The sequence below is a fragment of the Colius striatus genome, chromosome 7 (genome assembly GCF_028858725.1).
Source record: "Colius striatus isolate bColStr4 chromosome 7, bColStr4.1.hap1, whole genome shotgun sequence".
NCBI lineage: Eukaryota > Metazoa > Chordata > Aves > Coliiformes > Coliidae > Colius > Colius striatus.
In genome coordinates, this window is record NC_084765.1 from 9644575 (window position 1) to 9664599 (window position 20025).

At 42.9% G+C, this 20025-nt stretch overlaps 1 protein-coding gene across 3 annotated transcripts in view; it reads right to left on the reverse strand.

The window, feature by feature from the left end:
* Positions 1-2767, reverse strand: part of TEAD1 (TEA domain transcription factor 1) — a 158612-nt gene extending 155845 nt beyond the window's left edge. For all 3 annotated transcript variants that reach the window (XM_061999375.1, XM_061999374.1, XM_061999373.1), the window contains exon 1: positions 2674-2767. The gene's annotated coding sequence lies outside the window, so the exon portion shown is untranslated. The remainder of the gene's footprint in view (positions 1-2673) is intronic.
* Positions 2768-20025: the final 17258 nt, after the last annotated feature.

A 20025-nucleotide genomic window follows, 5' to 3' on the forward strand; every position in this document is an offset into this window, starting at 1 on the left:
GCACATGCTGTAAATATCTTAGTATTTGATCCAGCGAATGTTTATTCCTATGAGTCATCCCAGTCACTTTAACCTGAGTAAGGATCGGATCTAGCAAACCTTTTCTTCTTAAATAAATGGAATCACATCAGAAAGCCAGTCTTTAAACCATACCTGGAATGATGCAGCACTAATATTAACATCACAAAGAAATTCCGGATAAAAAGAGTGATGTATGCCTGTGTACATACAGTCAGAAACCATGCATTCAAAATATAATGACTGAAGGTAACTTTCTCCCAAATACACACATTCAGAACTGTACACCAAACCTCTGTGCTTTGGAAACAGTCTTAGGCATTTTCCAATAAAATCAGTTCGTTTCTACTGAAATTGTTTCAACAGTGAAACCATCCTACTTTTTTAGACTGAAAACTGACAGCTATGTTGCAGTACAGTTACATACTTCTGCCTTTCACTTTTTTTAGGTGAAAGACACCAGAATTTCTCTGTAGCTCCAGAAGTCTTTTGCCTGTAGTATACCTTGAAAGTTTGCTTACAGCACACTCTACAAAGGTAGCTTAAAAAAGAAAGGAAGAACTCTTTTTTTTCCCTCTGCATGCGACTTAACTGAGCTTAACTTTCCAGGCACGGACAAACAAAGCCTAAAAACCACTTTAACGATATCCAAAACCACTACACCATCTAGCAACAACCAAAAAACAAAAAAACACTACTTACAAATTATACCAAACATGTTACACACATGCTCACACATCTCCACACATCACAATAGGCTATCATTTCTCAGCTGGAAACTCACAGTGGGTCTAGCTCATAATTAAGTTTCTGTTGTTCTTTTTTAGCTGTTTAATTAAAACTCCTTTAAGCAGAAGCTGTCTTTGCTAAGAGCCCTGTCAAATCTAAATTTTCCCTCTGCTTCACTGCTCGGGTACATCCCACTCAGCACTAAGAAACCGTCCAGAACATAAAACTGTAATTTGAATCTCAAGAGCTGTTGTTACACTCTCCTGGGTGCAAAGGCTAATAATATTTACTTCACTAAAGCAGCGTATGTAAAGCTGATGCTCAAAATACACCTAAGGTGTAACAATGAAGTACTTTGCAAAGGTATCTTGAGATTGTTGAGAGGAAAAACTGAAATAAATCCTGCACATTCAAAACTTCTGCTTCATCAGCTGATAAAAACCTGCAGCAGATAAAGCAAATAAATATCCCTACTAGTATAGAAAATGCCTTATGACCCAATTAAAAACCAGCACAGTGCGACAAAATGTTCACCATAAAGGTGAAAAATAAATGCACCTCAAAAAAAGTTTACCCTTAGGGAAAATCATTTCAACAATTTGATTTTAAAAATTCAAAATCTTAGCTAAACAGAAAAATCTTCATTTCTTTTAAGAACATTCACTGTATTCACTCCTGTATTTCTATTCCCAAATGAAGTATGCACATGTATATTTATATTTACACATACACATATATTTAAACAAATATGCAAGCTTTCCTGACAGCCCCACAAGTAATTTAATATACAGGTCTGTGTCATTTTTGATAGCACCATCTTACCATCAGTTCAATCTAATATTCCTGTAATGGTATTCCCCAGCTATTTATAGAGTCAGAATACATCATACGTTACAGACACGCATTCCCAATCCAAGGCTATACGAAGAATCCTACATAGTTTTAAATTAAGACCTAGTGTAATTATAATGATTTTTGTTTTCATATTCAACTGCAGGTAGCACTTAGTTATTTACATGAATTTTCCTGTAAGAGGCTTTCCCACAGAGATTTCCATATTAGATGTGCTGCAAAATAACTGAACATCCAGCTAGAGAAAAGAGGATTTTACCCATCCAGTTCCAAACTTTGTCATTATCTATGTTATATATCTCTGTAGAACTGCTAACTGACAATATCATGTTTCTAAACTTTATCAGCACTAAGGGAAAGCAAATATGCTTCTGTTGGACAGGAAATACAGCTGTATAGGTACTTCTTTTTCCCTGTGGCTCTGCCATTTCAGCTTACATTTCTTAAATATACTATTTTACTTCAGAAAATGCCAAAACAATCTGATGTTTCTTGGCCTTTCTTTCCCAACGAACAGTTAAATAATACTGGAAGCCATTTACATTCAGTAAGCGTAGAAGAGAACTGCTCCCCTAACTTTCCAGCACTTCTGGAGGTCACTTTTGATTTCTTCATATCAAAGGCAGGCACTTGTTTCTAATAAGTTAACAACTCTCCCGAGAAACGTGGGTGGCTGGTATTTCATTGTTTCATAAATATTTTTATACTGTAACACCATTCAACTTAAAACAGATTTCAAGAGGAGAAAAATCATGACTAGGATTACGTTCAACTGAGGTAGGAGCACAAACTTTTTTACTCGGTAAAAATAGAGATTTTCTTTCCCCCACCCTCTCGCTTAATTTCTCCTCGTTGTTTCCGTTTAGTTGTTTGGAGGGGGGCGCTTTGTTTTAATTTCGTTACAAAAGCCGTACTGTATAACTTTTTCCCTCCCCCTTAGAAGTGCACTTCCTTTGAAAACGCTCCTTCGGTGAACAAAGGCTGCCCCCGGCCCTCCGCATCAGCACTGTGGACATCTGCAGAATAGATCTCTTTAAAACCTTAAGGATAAATAAAAACCCCTATGGTTCCTACCGAAAGGAAGTTTTCCAGAGACAATCTCCTCGCTGGTGTTGTAACTGCGACTTTGTCTTTTTTGGATACAATGTTTCTGCTGACTCCTGAAAATTTTCCACTTGAATGTGCAATTAACCAGCAGCGGCGGCGGCAGCAGCTCTGGAGAAGGAGAAGAAGCAGCGAAAAGGGACATTCCTTCTTTCATCTTTTAGAGGAAAACAACCGGGGAAAGGAAAACAAAACTCGGGGCAGGGCACCGAGCAGAGCTCCGAGCCAGGCCGGGCCGCTCGGCAGCCCACACTGCCGGAGGATCGCTCCTGAGGGCTGCGAGCGTCTGCGACGAGCACGGGGCTGCTCCCAACTTCTTGCTTCCTCGTGGAAAAAAATGTGAAAAATGCCAAGGATCGGTGCGCGCGTGTATGTGTGTGTGTGTGTGTGTGTGTTTGAGGGAGGGAGGGAGAGAGAGTGTGTGTGCGCGCTTGTGTGTGCGCGCCCGGCTGCCGAGCAGTGACTCAGGCAACTAAGTGCGAGCAGCGGCGGCGAGGGGGAGCGGAGCGGCGCGGGGCGGGCAGCAGCCGCCTGTTGCAGCGCCTGCCGCGGCCCCGCAGCGGCACAAACTCCGCGGGAAACAACTTCTCCCCCCGCTGCGGCCCCTCTCCCGCTTGCGCCGGCACCTGCAGGGGCGCCGGCCCCCCGGGCCGACCCCGACCGGGACCGGCCCCCCGCCCCGCCGCACAAAGCGCCGGCGGCACGGCGAGCGCGCCTGCGGCCCCCTCTTACCTCCGCGCCGCGGCCCCCCTCCGCGCACCGCCAGCGCACCGCACTCCGACGGCAAACTTCGCCCGCCGCCCCCGGGCCGCCCCGACTATTTATGGCCCCGCGCCTATTTTTAATCCGCCGCTTGGCTATTTATACCGCGGCGGTAGGTTGCCGCGGGCCGGCGGACGGAGCCCTCGGAGGATGAGTTGCTGCCCGGCCGGCGGCGGGGCGGGCCGGGCCGGGCTCCCGGCCGGGCTGCGCGGCGCCAGCGATGCGAGGAATGCGCGGAATGAGGGGAGGAATGAAATGAACGCGGGAGCGGGGCGGCCGCGGGGCGGAGCGCGGCCCGCCGCCCCCTGCGGCCGCGGGCGGGCGGGCGGGCGGGCGGGGCGGCGGGCGGGGCCTCCGCGCCGCGCTGACCTCATAGGGGAGCCCGCGGGAGGGAGCCCGGGCCGCTCGGGCGGCGCGGCCGGCTGACCCCCCCCCACACCCCCAAAGTCGCAGCCGTGCCGCGCAACGGGCTCTGCGGGGCTTCGCGGAGGGCTCCCAACGGAGGGTCTGCAGGGCAGGGGGCAGCGCCGCGCAACAGCGTTGCGAAGTACGGGGTAGTAAGGAGGGTCTGCAACGGGCCGCAAGAGCTGGACGCTGGCGGATGGGGACGCTCCCCCGCGAAGCCCGGCTTAGCCGCACACGCACCCGTGCCTTCTGCAAACAAATCCGGGGCCACCCGCATCACCTCGGCGCCCAACTGAGCTCCGGAGCAGGGAGTGAGTGAGAAGGCTTTGTATACATCACGCTCCAAATCAATGTGAATATAGCCCAGGGGTCCACAGTCTTCGCTCTGAAACTAGGTCACGACCTCTCTCACAAAACTGGCTCCAGCTTCAGGTTTCACAATGCAAGTTTTGCACCGCTCCAGTTGTGAGCCTAAGTGCCATTAGACTATCTTTACCCTTCTTGTACTGGCACAAACCATCCCTCAGAAATGCTCCCCGAGCATTATCATAAGGCACGACTCCTTCAGTTAACAATCTGCTACCTTATGGAAATAATCACAGTGCAGACACAGCTGTTGTGCTTGTGAAAATTTGTATTTGCATAAGCAAAGCGGATAACTGGACACCTCGGTGCCTGTTTGTGAAATAAATTGCATATTTTGATGTGCAAACATACATTTCTATCCACCTTTGAAAGTTTGCCCAGCAGGGCTACCAATTTCTGAGATGTCAGGGAAATCACATTACAGTGTCTGAACAACCACATGTTAGTGTCATCAGACAGCACCAACATGCTGGCATCACACGTAACTTCATGACATGCTGGTGTAATGCACAATAAGTGCACTGTATACTACTTGTGTATGACATTAAGGAAAGATGCTGAGCATGTCTCTGTGACCAGAAACGTGCTGGTCCTGGTGCTTTCGCGGTACCAAGCTTGTAAGACAGCAATGCTGATAATGGCCACCTTTTCAGCCCGTGACTGACCTAGGAGCCTCCTGAAAACCTGTCGCTTAAAGCTCACATTGCAGTTCGCACAGAGGCTGCAACTGTTTTTTACCTCTGCAGACCAGGCACAGAGTCTGTGTGATAGTGCAAGCAGAAGACACAATGTTCTCACTGATCACACTAATGATACTGGTTGAAATCCACTAAAACTCAACCCTACAGAAATGACTTGTGACAAGTAACAATATCAAATGAAGCCAAAGTTTGAGCAGGTGTTGGTCAAAGGACTGAGATAAAGTAAAAATAAACATATTTTAGGATATTTTTACCTCACACCATTCCACACTGGCTGAGAAATTTCTTTCCCGAGGAATCCTCCCCCCTACACACACAGAATTGCTTTTCTCTTTGCCTCGTCTTTTTCAAATAGCTCTAGTAATATTGTCTAATAAGTGGCTAAGTGTCTGCACAATTTGTAAAATTCAATCACTTTACAAATGTCTATACAAAAGCTGTGGTCTCTTGACTGCACCCAGTTTACTTACTCTTTTCCAGATTTGGAACAGAAAAATGGGAGAAAACATTGCCCCTTAACAGCTAGAACAGATTTTGTTAGTCACTAGACTTAAACTCACTCTACTATGTTCATTGGATGTACAGAAATGTGAATTGTCTTTAAATGATTGTGGTTTGTTTGGTTTTTTCCATACGGCTTGCAGAGGAAGTATCAAGAATATTGACAATTGTGCAGGGCTCAAAGGTATCAGCTCTGGACACATGGAGGAAGAACAGAAAATTTTTGGACAATGGATAAATAGAGTTTGAAAAATTCTTACCTATCTCACTAATTAAGTGGTGAAAAATATCCAGGGTTAAGGTCTTCCAGTAGGAAAAAAAAAAAAAAGTAACTGTTTCTACACCCATGGCTGTAAATGAAACAAATCAAACTCAAACTATGTTGTAGCTGTTTGCCTGCATCTGCAGGCAGACAGTTCAGTAGCTCTGTTGCTATTCAGCACTCTTTCAAGAATAATTAGATTTTTAAAAATGCATATTTTGCGTTAACTGCTAGCAGCAGGAAAAGCTCCCAAAGTTCTGATTCTTTCTCATGTTCTGAGACTTCATACATTAGTGTTCTTTACAGACAGTGAGGTCTCAAAAACAGATGTTCAGGGAAGACTGATGGTCTGCCATTAGCTCAATGTAAAAGTCCATCTACAATGCAAAGTTTTCAACTGAAGGCTGAATCCTGACAGTATGTTGCTCACAGATAACTATACCAATTAAACTACCAAAACTTATTCCAAGGTGATCAGCAAACTAGTATGATGACTAAATCATGGCACTTGATTGAGCATAGGTCTGTGGGCCAGGAAGCACCAGATAAAACCAACAGGCTCTGTACACTGAGGCAGGGAAACTGTCAAATATTGACCTTTCTTGCCTTTTGGCTCATAAATCCTGTTGGTTGTCATGTTATGCCATGCCATGTCATGTCATATCATACCATACTGTAAGTCACTTAAAAAAATACACACCTGGAATTCCAATGAATTTCTGAAAGAAAAAAAGATGTTCCTGGGAAGAGGTCTGTGCATTTTGACAGAGGTGAGGATAGTGAAAGGCAACATCAGCAGCATCCAGTTTGTTAGTCCAGCCACAGCCTTCATGCCAGCGTAGACTTCTTTGAAGGCACTGTGGATGAAGAAGAGAGGTACACTGGAGGCACATTCATACACACAAAACTTTCTCTGATGAACTACCTGCCCTGTGTTTATTGATGAATGGCTTCTTCAGGCACACAGGTGTGCTAAGTTACAAAAGCTGACGAAAAAGAAAAAGGACATTGGGACAAGCCCAGACAGAGACATTTCCTGGGGACAAATGCTTATCTCAGCCAGAAAGAAGAATATGGGAAAATATATTAAGAGAAATAATGAGATTCAAGAGACTGATACTAATGAAAAGATTTCAGGGAAAAAGATTGAGGAAAGAGAAGAGACATAGGAAGAGGAAAGAAGGGAAAGTGAGAGAAATATTTGTGACTATAGAGGAAGGCAGGAATAATAAAAAGAAAGTTAAAAAACAGGTTTAAAAATGGAGAAAGACAAACCTGAAGAAGAAAAGGAATTGATGGGGCAGAAAGAACAGCTGAAGGGAAACCAGCTGGGAGAGCAAAGAAGACTGTAGTTTATGAGAAGAAAAACAGCAAGTAGGAAAAAACAGGAGATGGCAGCGAGGAAAGGGAATCATCTTAAAAATGAAAGGAGTAAGGTAAGGAAAGGTAGAAAGAACAAGCAAAAGGATATACAATTAGATAATACAGGTCTGTAGTACTCTTAAGTCTTGCATTTGTCAACAAAACATTACTTTGAGTGCAAGTCTGACTGAGACTGGGGCAGAGGCAAGTGTGAACATACCTAAAGATAAGATGGAGGCTGGATTGTGGTTTACATATAGGAATCATTTTTGTCTTCGTTAATGAGATGACTGATAGCAGGGGGCATTATGGAACCTAACAGAAGAGGTGTAGTTCCTTTCCCCTTGCCATTAGCTATATCAGCTACAGGACACATAACTTAGACGTTTAATCCCAGCTACCCCAAAATAGATGATGCTTTTAAGTCTGCAAGAGATGAAGCGGTACCCAAATATACAGGGTTAACAGAATTCCTGGTTTACTCTAGGAACAAGTAAACTCTCATCTGCCTAGAGAACACTGGCAGACAAAACCAAGATGGACTTTGAAAATTCTAGATCCAGAGCCCAATTCGGACTTGGAATGAACCTCAAAGCTGAACACTGCTTAGATGGATCATCTTGGTTACAAACACTGAAAGAATGTTAAGACTTTGTAGTTGGATTACAGTTCAGATTAGGAAAACTGCTTAATCTCAGGAAGTGCTTAAAAGTAGTATGTAGATTAGATTTAATCTATAGTGTGCAAAGAATTAAATATCCAAATCAACATGTTGCTGAACACACCAACAAAAATACTATGAGGAAACTGTAATGTAATGGAACAGAGCTCTCCATGTTATAAATCTAGCTGCTGAGCTTTGTAAAGCAGCAGACAGTGTGAAGAATGAAAACAAATAACAGTTTAATAATGAATTACAATAATTGAGTCAAGAGGAAGCCAGGACATGAACCACAGCCTCAAAGCCCAACCGAGTTAAAATAGTACAGAAAGTGGAAATATATAATTTTAGACAATTCTAGTTGCTTATTTCTAAAGGTGAACTGAGAGCTTTTCAAAATTACATGACCAGAGTCCAGGGTTGTGTATTTCTCCCATTGATGAAATCTCTAACGTCAAAATGGTGTGGCTCTTGTCCTGCTTTAGAGCAAACAATATAAGCACAGCAGCCTATTCCTTCTACTGATAGCAATAATTCTTAGCACCACTCATTGAAACAAATTGCTGTGAAAACTACTTGGATGGTTGGGCTTTTAAAAATATTTTGCACTACAAATTTTGCCGTGTTGCTGTCATTTTCTGCTGGGGTAAAAGGAGAAAAAAAAAGTCCTATTCAGATTCCCAAAGAATCTCTTTTCTTTGACTCATCAAAATGTCAGGTTTCTGAACATTTCTCAGCCTGCTTAATATGCAACTGGAGTGTTTTGTTCCCTCCCTTCACTTTGGCCCAGATTTCTAACGGTATTTAGATGCTTGAAAATAGGTGTGGGTATGATTTAATCCTCTTCATTACTTAAGTACCTAATTTCTTTTGATTTCAATGTTTTTAGGTCGGTACCTACTCTTAGAAATCTCAATACTTATCTAGACACCTGAATAATTAGTAATAGTAATAATGATAGCAATAATTTTAAACCACTTTAATGTTTATCTTAATCACCTAAGAATCATTAAAGGCTTCCTTTGGACCATGCTCAAAATCTACATCCAAGGAATATTTCAAAGCACTTAAAAGCACCATCTGCTGTGGATCTGTGGCACACAGTCATTCACAAGCATTCACCAAAGTCACTCCACAGGTGAATTCTAAAGGGAGAGTCAGGGGCCAGACTCTTCTCTTTCCGGAATGAATTCTTTCTATGTAGGCCTTTTCCAGTCCCAGAGAATGACAGACACACCATTACTGGTGTCAGTTTTTCCCAGCACACCCCCATGGCAGCCTAGCCGACTCTCTCCTGCCTGCCGTTGTCTCATAGGCTGTGGCATGTCCATTTGAGGGCAAGCCTTGCCTTTGTACCCTGTAACGCTGCTGCTTCCAAATCAGCCTGTGGCCACCCTGTCATCACCACGAAGGCAGTGAGACTCACAGACCTGGCTCCCTGCTAAGCCTGGCCTGGGCATCTGTCTACACCATTTGTATGGAAGGAAGAACATCGTGGGATGTCACTAACCAACAAAATTTCAAAGAGCATCAGCAAACATGGAACTTGCCGTATCATCTTAACACAAGAAATGGAAGATACTTCAGAAGAGAACATCTCAGGCAGCTTCATCAGAGATAATGACTCCTTCTGCAATAGCACAAATTCCACTTTCACAATCAATCCCGCTGAGACTGCCAAAGGTGTAAATCCATGCAACATTTGGACCTATCTGTTTATAAACAGCTTTGGTCATAAGCAGGCCTTCGGGTGACCTGGAGCTGCTGGAAAAGAGCTGAGCTGTGCTTCCAGCTGAGGCTCCTTGGCTCAGTCAGGAGAGCAAAAGCTGCTTCCCCTGTCACACCAAGGGCAGCACACAGAGGCTTCCCTAGCTGCTGCTTCACCCAAGCCTAGAAACAGCATGTGCTAAGGGAAAATTTGCCATATATTGGGAAAGGCTACCAAAACCAGTGAACCATGAGTGACAGTGTCTAAAGTGAAAACAAACTGTCCCAGACAAAAAAGAATTGCTTAATGCTCCTTATCCATACAAAGTATCACTGAAAGTTCTGATAAATACAAAACCAAACTTCACCTGAAGTGAAAGGGATACCTGATATTTGACCAATTATAGTTTGCAATAGATTCATAATGCAGGTAGAATCACAACATGGTAAATCAAATTGAGAGAAAACAGAAGTGAGAAAGTCTGAGCTCTGCAGAGGTGCTAAGGGTGATGTGCCTAAGAAAGGAAAAAAATCAGGAGAGATACGTCCTCTTGTCATGCTGTCTTCTATCTCATCTGCATAATGAGACCTGCAAAAATACTTGAGATCCTCTTGCCTCATTATTTTCTCAGCGCATATTCTTCTGGTATAATATAGAAGCTTGTTCCAGCCACTTGCAAAGCTCAGGGTTTGTTCAGGACAGAACTGGGGAAATGAGAGAGAACACAGTACTGTTTCTGAGGCCATTCAGATCTAGCAGGATACAGTCTTTCTGCTTTTGAAGGGGAGAAGTACGAGAGGACAGGCGAAGAAAAGAGACTCTTAGAAGAATATATTCCCATTTCCTGTTAAACTTGACTATTTGGAAGTTTGAATGAATCCAGAAGTAAATCTAAAGAGAGGTAATGCATTCCTTACTGCAACCAGTCCTTGAATGCTAGGTTTACATGGCTTTTTGGTAGTAAAATTACACATGGTAATCTGCAGTTGGTTTAGTAATTAAAGAACAAAAAATTACCTAATGTTTCTGGGAAATCATAATGGTGTATGGGTATGTAGTTAGATGGACCCAGTTCATGGGGAAGAGAACTGCTGAATCAAGTTTCTGGAATGGCAATTACAGAATTTGTAGTAGTAAATATCACCATGTAAATCCTGACCTTTCCTCATCTTTCCCAGGGGGAACCACAAATACTTTTCATCTAGCCTGTATTTAGTAAGACAGTTTTGGAACCAGGAAAAAGAAAAGTCATCTGAAGATGTAGGAGCCACTGAGGCTGGCTGGTGCTCTGTTCTATCAGAACAGGATCCCCACCTTTCATTTTAATATTGCACTGTTTCTTCTCTCTCTGCTTGTTCTCTGACATGTTCCAGTAATGACAAACAGCAACTGAACTGACAGTGTTACTTACTTGAAAATGAAACAACTGTTTAATGCTCTTAAAATTCAGAGTTTTGCAGCTTTGTAGGCTCCAGTGGATGGACTGTTGCTGTGAAGCTTAATCCTGATTGAAAATGCTCTTTTTGTTCTGCCTTTTCTACTCATTTGCTCCTCCCACAGAGAGCCAGTCAGAACACATTGCCAGTGTTTGAAGTAGTCCATGGAAATGGAGGACCACCTCAAACAGGTATCCTGCAGGAAGAGCAGTGCCTCCCAAAGCCGGGGAATGGCAGTAGAAGGACAGAGATGACCACAAGACACTTTGGACAGTAAGTGTACACGGCTCAGTGCAATGAGCTCCGCTCATGGGGGGTTGTCACAGGTGAGTGGGACACAGAAGGGTACAGGCCTTGTAAATGGTCATTTAAGTTGGGTAGAAGTGTGTCAAACTGTGAGACGATACAATGGACAAATGCTTATCATAGAGAATCCTCACCTTATTTCACATTGAATTTCAAGTTAGGAGACCTCACAAGTGCAGTTACTCTACCACCTGCACAGCCTCGTATGGTTTTTGTGCTTCTTTTACCCTCTAGATCCTGAGGAAAATAGTTAATTTGTTATTTTTCACAATCAGTCCCAGATGGATGACGTCGGTCAGCATTTCCTGATTTACATAACAATTTATCATTTTCAAAGCACTTTCTAAACACTAAGCAGTTGATCCTCACACCACCCCTGTGCCTTAAGCATTAGTACTTCCTTTTTACCAACTGGAAACTGTTACGGAAAGTCAAAGCAATCCTCACAGTAGCTAAGGTAATGGCAGAATCAGTACCAGCCAATTTTTTAATTGCTCTTTACACCTCTAGCACATCACATCACATCACACTGCCTCCGGTAGTTCTTTTTTCTTTCTTCTCTACCTGAGAAGAAAGCTAAGCTTTGGTGAGTTTTTAAAGCAATAAAATGGCTTGTAAAATAGAGGTATTTCAGAACTGATACCAGTGACTGTTAGAAAGAACAGAAATTCAGAATGGCTGTGTTCCTAGCTGCAGTAGGGTATTCAGCAACGTTAAACTTCTTCCAAGCACAGGCAAAGGGAAGTGGCCTTACGTACATATAGGCAGGTGAAGGCTTTTGAGTCACTTTTATCTGCCCAAGGCAAGTAGAGAAGAAACACTGGGTAGTAGTTAGACAAAATTAGAAGCCTGTAACCCTTTCCTTGGGTAGTGTTTCTTCATCTAATCTTGTCTGTACTAGCCAAAAGTAGTGGTACGTGGCTGCAGGCTGCTGATACACCTGCCAGCCCCTCAGCACAGAGAGGCTCTCTGAGCCCTCCACTCACTCAAGTCACATCATTTGCACAAAAAAATTACCTCAACAAGAACACAGTGCAAGAGCTTTTGGTTACTATATTGTTTATGATGGTCTTTTCCTTCCTTCCTTCCTTTCCTTCCTTCCTTCCTTCCCTTCCTTCCTTCCTAAAATGCTTTAGCCATACTGGCATAGGTGACTCCAGATCCAATGCCCTTAAGGATAAACCTCCCCAGCATTGAGTGTTACAATTCACGACTTACGAGTTTGCTTTCATGTTCGATGCAATGGCCAATGCATGGCAAAAGCCAAGTGCTTAAGAATAAGATTCAGTACAGGTAAGTTTGAGGTACCTAGACCTAGCTAAAAGGGAAATCCTTAGGAAAGCAGTTAGAGGTCTGCCCTCTGTCAGCATAAAGACACCTTGTGTGGTGTAAAAGGAGTTCTCTTCTTGCAACTCAAAACCTTTCCTGCCTCTGCTGAGCATGGATGTCTCTGCTCTTGCTTTTCAAACTAGCAGCTGGCCTCTGTGCTTTACAGCAATGAGAGGAAGAAGGAGACATTGCCATTCACTGTCCTTCTCTGGTAGCAAAGTAGATTAGCTGTGGTTCACTTGGGACTGAAGGAAACTTTTAATATCCTTCCCCACCTGAGACAAATACACTTCTCTCAGCCCCATGGAGAAAGCACTGTCTAGCAGGAGGCAGCTCTGAAGCAGAATGGTAGGTTCTCCTTCAGAGCTATTGCATTTTACATTCTTCCTTGCAGAAGAAAGCAGTGGGTCTGTTCCAGCTTTTCTGGGCAAGCTGGTGGATGCAGCCCTCCAAACTGCAAACTGAAATGGCACATCATCTCTTCTGTCCACAAGCCCAGAAGCATGACCACCAGTATACCTTCTCAAACAGGTTAAGTGGGCTTCATCAAATTTGTGGTCTTGATGTAGCCTGGGCAAAATTAACTTGTTGGCTGCATCTAGACTGGAAGTAAAGTCATTAAAGTAACTCTGAATGATAACTCTGGCTCACTCTGCTCCCTTTTGCAGTAAAAGAATTAAAGGTTGAAGACTGGCCAGAGGGAATGAGAACTCTAAAGCAAGTTGGAAGGGCCAACTGCTCAGAAGGAGCATTCATTGACTGGAGATTTTATATCTTTAGATTAGGCAGGTATACTCCTTCTCATTATGATTATAGCAAAACAATGGAGAAAATAATCTTGCCTGGGATCAAGCTGTTTTAGTAACATATCAATACTAACATCCTAGATATGTAAAACATTGGCCATACCTTTTGTTCTGTTGGTTTTAGGTGGCTGTTGTCTAACTTCTAGGTATCTCATTAACTCAGGACAGTGCAAAAGAGTGAGTTAGAACTATTTGTTTGAGACATGGATTTGTTCTGCTACCCAGGTTTGAAGGGGGTGAGATATTTATCTACACTTCCTTCCAGCATTGGCTCAGGCACAGAAATTAGTTACAGTGGCTTAGCAAGGCAACTCAAATGATCTGGACTATGGCTGCTCAGTTATGTCAGAGCTCTTCATGACATATATGTGAATCCTGCACAGAGAATATGAATTAGGTATGCAGGCTGCAGCACTGGGAAGGGACTTTTACTCCTGCCTACATAGTTTTTAATCTCCAAAACTAGGAGAGAAGCCGTTACAGTGTAGCAAAGGAATGACTGGGTGACATATGTCACGCTTCTTCTACAGCACCACTATTGACAATTCATGGCTTCTGTTGTTGGTGAGGAGAGTCAAGCTACTAAAAACCAATTTTATGTCTCTTTCTTCACTGTGTGACTCAAACCAGTTTTGCAATCTGTTACAGGTTAACTAGCCAGGGTTAGGCAGGGTGGGGCCTGTAGCAGATTGCAAAACTGGTTTATTCAAGTGCCAGAGAGAGAAAACATCCTTAAAAATAGGCATTCTAGAGGAAGACGAGATAGCTTGCTATCAGTTACAGCACATTATGCAACAAAACAGATTTTCAGGCCCCTCAGCTTTTGCTGCTGCTGCTTTGAGTGAGACACTGCATGCAAGTCACGTGCAAGCAGAGGCCAACCAGCATTGTGCTGCAGCTGAAGAGCGTGCCTTTCTTTCAGCTTGGGGCTATGCTCAGAGGCACACCCTCACCTGCAGCCTTTCTCCTCTCCTCCATAACTGTGTGCCAAGAGCAGCTGGTTAATAGATCACAGATCAGACCGACCAGCTGCTTCCAGCATATGGGGTCATGGAGGAGGGTAAACTGTGGGGCTGCTCTGCAAATGTATGAGATTCAGGTCTGGAGCTGTGTGGAGATCAACAGGTGATTTCAAGTAGGGAAAGAAATGGGAAAAAGCTGTACTGTTTTCAGCAAAAGAGAGAGGAAATGCAATCTGTTGTCTCCTGCAAAGTTTTGATCTTTTTGAGAGGATAGGCAGAAGTGCAGATGATGGGAGTTACAGACTTACTTTGTGAGGTATCTGGTACAGCTTCATCCGGACGTGGGATGTACCACACAAGGTGGTGACATAGGTGCATCTGAAAGCTCTCCTTTGATGTTAAACTGAGGAAGATGGAATACACAAAGCATGGGAGAAAACTGTTAAATTACATCAGAATTCTATTGTATACATGTTAAAATATGAGACAGATGGTTTCAGAATCTTGTACTCTCTCTTATCATCAATGCAGTTCTTTTTATTGCTTCCAGATAACTCAAATTTTGGCACTGTACAACACTGTCAGAGGAAAGATAAAGTATATAGTCTGCTTCTTTTTATGCAGCCAATGCCATCATTGTTCTAGGGAGCTTTCCTAGGCTACAACCATAGAAAGATCATCAGCCTCTGAGAGCCTCAATTTTGCCCTTGCCATTCTTCCAGTAATATAAAAAGGTCCTAAAGTTTAAGTTAACCTGAATATAAAACTCACTTGAGCAGTCCTTTACATTGCTATGGCAGAGCAAATTTGTGCCTACTATAAACATAACACAACCATGTTCTGAATCCCTGCTATCTTGTGTTATAAGGGTGAAACAGCAGAATAGAACAACAAGGAGTCAGAGGAGCTTCCTTCACAGGAAGTTTTTGAGAAGTTAGGATGTGTATGTGCCAGGGTAGTCTAGGAGCAGTTGATCCTGCTTCAATGCAGGGCTAGATTGAGTGATTTTCTGAAATCTCTTCATACTTCTGCAGTTCTAATGGTTTCTGTTTTCCAAAGAGACAATTTCTTTGTATGTCAGTCAGTGTAATCTGGTCTTACCTCCAGAACATTACTCCATATCTTTGCAAAGGCTATCGGTTTACTCACTGTAGTAGTGAAAACTAAAAACTACATTCCTGCAATTGGCCTATCTCACCATAACATACCAAAGAAAAGCAAACAGAAAGGTATCACACATAATTTAGTTGAGATTGCAGTGTAACATATGCAGTGTAACAGTGTGAACATATATTCCCTTCTTGTCCCCCAAACTGCCGAGCCCATTGTGAACTGTGATTCTAAGGACATTCAATTTTTGTGCTTCTAAAAAATGTAATTAAATCCACTCCTTTTTATCTTTGAATTCACCAAAACTACTTCAAGTCCTGCTCTGCCTGGATGGAAGACTCTTGTTTTCTTTTTTTCTCACAAGACATCATCGTTTAAATGGGGCTGTTAGCTTTGTTTCTGAGCACAGTAGCCCCTATTTGTTTCACGGTAGCAACTGCTGGGAAAGGAGCTTCATGATGCATCTCAGTGAAAGTCCAGATGTAACAGCTGTAACATCTAGAACCAAAATCAATGTACATGTGAAGTGTTAATCTACAGCTCTCCTGTCCCTTCTCCATGGAAGTAGCCAGTTGAACAGATCAAAGCTGTTCAAGTATCCTCATGCTGCCCCACAGAAGAGGTATGGGGATGCCTCCACTGCAACCTATGGCACAGCAGAGCAAGCTGGGTAAGCAATCTGGCTTGGGTAACAAGGGTTGCTTCATTGGCATTCCACAAAGCTGCTTTGCAGGGTAACCAGCCCACGTGGTGTTTTAGGTTGCTGTGGCTGGGCTACCTGTGGTACTCAAACAAGCTCTGTCATCCCCCTACAATATAAGGTACCTCTACAGTGTAGCCCTGCCATCAAGTTTCAATGATGAAAAAGAAACTTCAGCTTGCATATGTGTTAATGTCAGCCTTTTGCAGTGTCGTGCTTGTGCTAGAGACAACAGTCCCAAAGGAGTTGGACTAGAGCTACTATTTCCCTTCCCTGGAGTCAGTGAAGCAGCCGCTGGCTAGAGCTGTGGTTTGGGTGACTGCAGTAACGAGGTTCTGCAGTCCATAATTCTGTGCTGTGCGTTTCCTCCCTAAGGAGTCACACAGCAGATTTACTGAAATCACAAGCAAATTGGTCTTAGTACAATTCTTAGCAGCTGATATTAGAAGACTCAGATAGCCTAATCGTGAAATATGCCGGCGGAACCTGCAGAAACGTGGGCTTTATTCCTTGCTTTGCAGCCAGCTGGAGGGCTGACTTCAAACAAATCTTTTAACCCCTTTGTGTTTTAGTTCCCCTCAGCTGTAGAAGAGGGATGCTCACCCCCTGTGTGCTACTGCCATGTGCTGGCACAGGCTGAGTACATTCTGGGAGCAAGGCTGGGCAAGCCTGTCCTACTGCTGACCTCCAACACCTGTTCCCTGGGTAACTGGAGAGCCTCAGCTCCAATGGCAGCCAATACAAGACCTTTACCAGCACTCTATTCACTAAACAAACATGTCTTTTTATTGTTGTTATGATTGCAGTTAGTTGACAGAAATCCCATAAAACTTGATGTTGTAAAAAAATATTAAAAACATTTAATGCTACAAAAAAGTTACTTTGATACTAAGAGCCAATTTGGCAGGAGCAAGAGTGTAGCGTCATACACAGCAAAGCTACTAATGCTTCTGCAACTCATCGAGAGGCTTAGGCCACTCTTGGACAGGCCCCTTGGCTCTGTACATGCCCTCACCACACACCTTCCAGGAGAAATCCTCAGCAGACCTTTCTTCCCCTCTCAACTGAAGCTACTTCAGTAGCTTTAAAAGTGGCTCTGGACTGTGCTGCTCAGCTCCAGTTCAGAAATTGCACTTGATGAGGCAAAAGACACTTTACTCTTTGCCACAACTTCATTTTCTGGACCACAAGAAAACCCAGCAGTGGCATGGACTTCCCCACTCTCTGTCCATGTAACAGCCATATCTGATGTTTCGGTGTAAGTCATTTTGTAAGCTGAGATCCTAATTTTCAAACTGCAGCTCTGCAAGGCAGTCATTAGATTTGACCTGCAGCTATTTCTTACCTTGGGATGATTTTTCATAGCATGTGAAGTGTTACAAAAGTTAGCGTTTGTCCAGGGCAATAAAATTTGCATTTCACAAACTTTTGAATACATCTTTAAGAAAAAAAAATCATAAATGTTAGGTAAAGTATAGTTTATTTTAATTTTTATGGCTTCTCTGTATGGCAGGACAGCTGTATTGGCTGCATAACATGTATTTTTTAGAGGTAGAAATATATAGCCATCTGTTCAGCTTGTAACATGTGTTAATAGGTATCTCAAATTTCAATTCAAGAAATAACCATCTTAATAAATAACATAACAGCAGGAAACTTGGGTTAACTTATGGAGACCTAGCTGCAGTAGAGCTACGTCTGTTTAAGTTAGTCACTACAGAAATATTCAGGTACAAAGTACTTGGTTTAAATGGGATCTTTAGCTAAAAATCATTCGAAAACTGCATTTCCTGCAAGTCTTGGAGTGAGACTAAGAAAAAGACCTAGTTAAGACTTACAGCTTTATATTGACACTTGGATACATTTTACAGAGATGACAGCTCTTCACGAACAGTATACCAACCCAAGCTTCATAAATTTCTCCTGTGGGCTTGGTGTGCCAGAGATGACCCTTTAGATAACTTCAGAATTACCTTGGATTTGAAGTTCAGAACACTAACTCTAGAGAAAGAAATTGTGCAGCCCTTGTGGGACAGTATCCTACCTTAAGCGGTCTCAGTGCAGATAATAGTCAGCTCTGAATTTAATCTGAAAGGTGAGTTGGTAGTGGATGACAGTACCTGATACTTGCATGGGTATGCATGAAACAAGACAAATTACAAAATAAAGTAAAAGTATGACCTGTCTTTTTCTTTTCTTCTGCTTCCAAGTCTCTTTTTGTTGCACAGTTACAGGCACTGTAAAGGGCTGTAACTCGTGGTCTTTGGTTGCCAAGATGAAGAAAATGTCACTGTCAAGCAGATGGTACTGCTGATGCAGAAGGTCACAGATTTGGAAATTCATTTAAATAACCCTAACCAAAAGCAAGTGAACAGTAGGGACAGTTCGTTATTAGCTTTGAATATTGAAGAGAGGGTAGAGAAAGCACAGGGAAAAAAAGGAAAGCCGGTTTAACCTTGGATGAGCTACAGAAAATGCATTTGATTTCCTTAATAAGAACTAGAAGGAAACATAAGCCACAAAAATAAATCATCATCAGGTCCTTGGACCTCAAAGGATGAGGATCTTATCTGACTAAGGGGAACCAGAGAGGACACAGTGGTACCGTAATTAGTGGTCTTTATGCCATTTTCCACTGCAGGGATGCATTCTACTTCCACCCCATGACCAACTGGCTGCTGGAGGGGCCCAAGTGTCCTAGTTGATGCTGTTCCTGGTTCAGTTCTTAATTTGAGGACTGAGCAGCACACATCTTTCTCTCATATCTCCAGTCATCTATAGCTCATCAGACTGGTGAATTCTAGTCCTTTATGGACAGCATGGGGTAAATGTCATACTGGAGAAGTTACAACGTGTCTTTATGATTTGATAAGTACCTTCACAGGAAGTAATTAGGGGATAACTTATTAACGGAGAAACCACCAAGTTATGTATGAGCTGTCAGTTGCTGTGCCAAGTAACATGCATCAGAAATTAAAGTCATAAACCTTCTGGGTAAAACTTAATAGGACCCTTCCATGGGCTTTGCAGTCTGTCACAGGAAAAATTCAGTGATTCCTCTCTTTGTGTCAGCTACAGAAGGGCCTGTGATCTCCATTCAACTCTGTGACATGAATTTGCACCCATCTTTGCTATTCATTAACCATGTCCCTTTCCTCCCCTAAATTTCTAGCTCATATGTATGTGGAGAAAATACAATTTAAACATATTTCAAAACAGCGAGATCTTCCTAAATCTGTGGAGATCCTAATAACATGGTTGTGAATATGTACTGCCCTGTTCATATTAATCAGTAGATTCATTGGTCTTGCAGTCATGGAACTGCTCATTTGAAAAAATACACTAAAACTAATGTAATTTTTCACATGAGCTTTGCCACAGTAACAGGACATTTCACTTTGTTTCTATACTCTGCTAGAATCTCTCAGCAGCTGTTTCTGTCTCAGTGCTCTTCCTACAAGCAGAAAATCTGTGGGGTTATGGTACATCACTCCTGCCCTCTCCATTCAGTTAGGCAGCTGTACAACTCACCTTTGGCCCAGCTCCTGCTTGTGTGGCCACACTGAATTGATACCAGGAATTTGGAAGCCACAGCAAGGTTTACACTTTCCAGCACTTACACCATGCCCCTGTATCTTCAGGCCTGCTTTATAAATTGGTATTATCACATGCCAAATTGCCAAACCATCTGTCTATAGGAGGCAAAATCAACCAGTATGTTGTATTGTTTCATGCTTTCCTCATCACTAGGACAACTTGCAAGCATCTGAGCAGCTTTAAACAGTTGCACACTAGAGCATATGAATTTGACAAGCTTTCAAAAATGCACAGCCTCAAACACAGAAATACTTCCCACACAAATAGCCTTCCTTAGCTCAGCAGCACAGTCTGAAAACTCTTGCAAATGGAGAGAGACATGGCATCTGACTGAAAAGAACAGCTTTC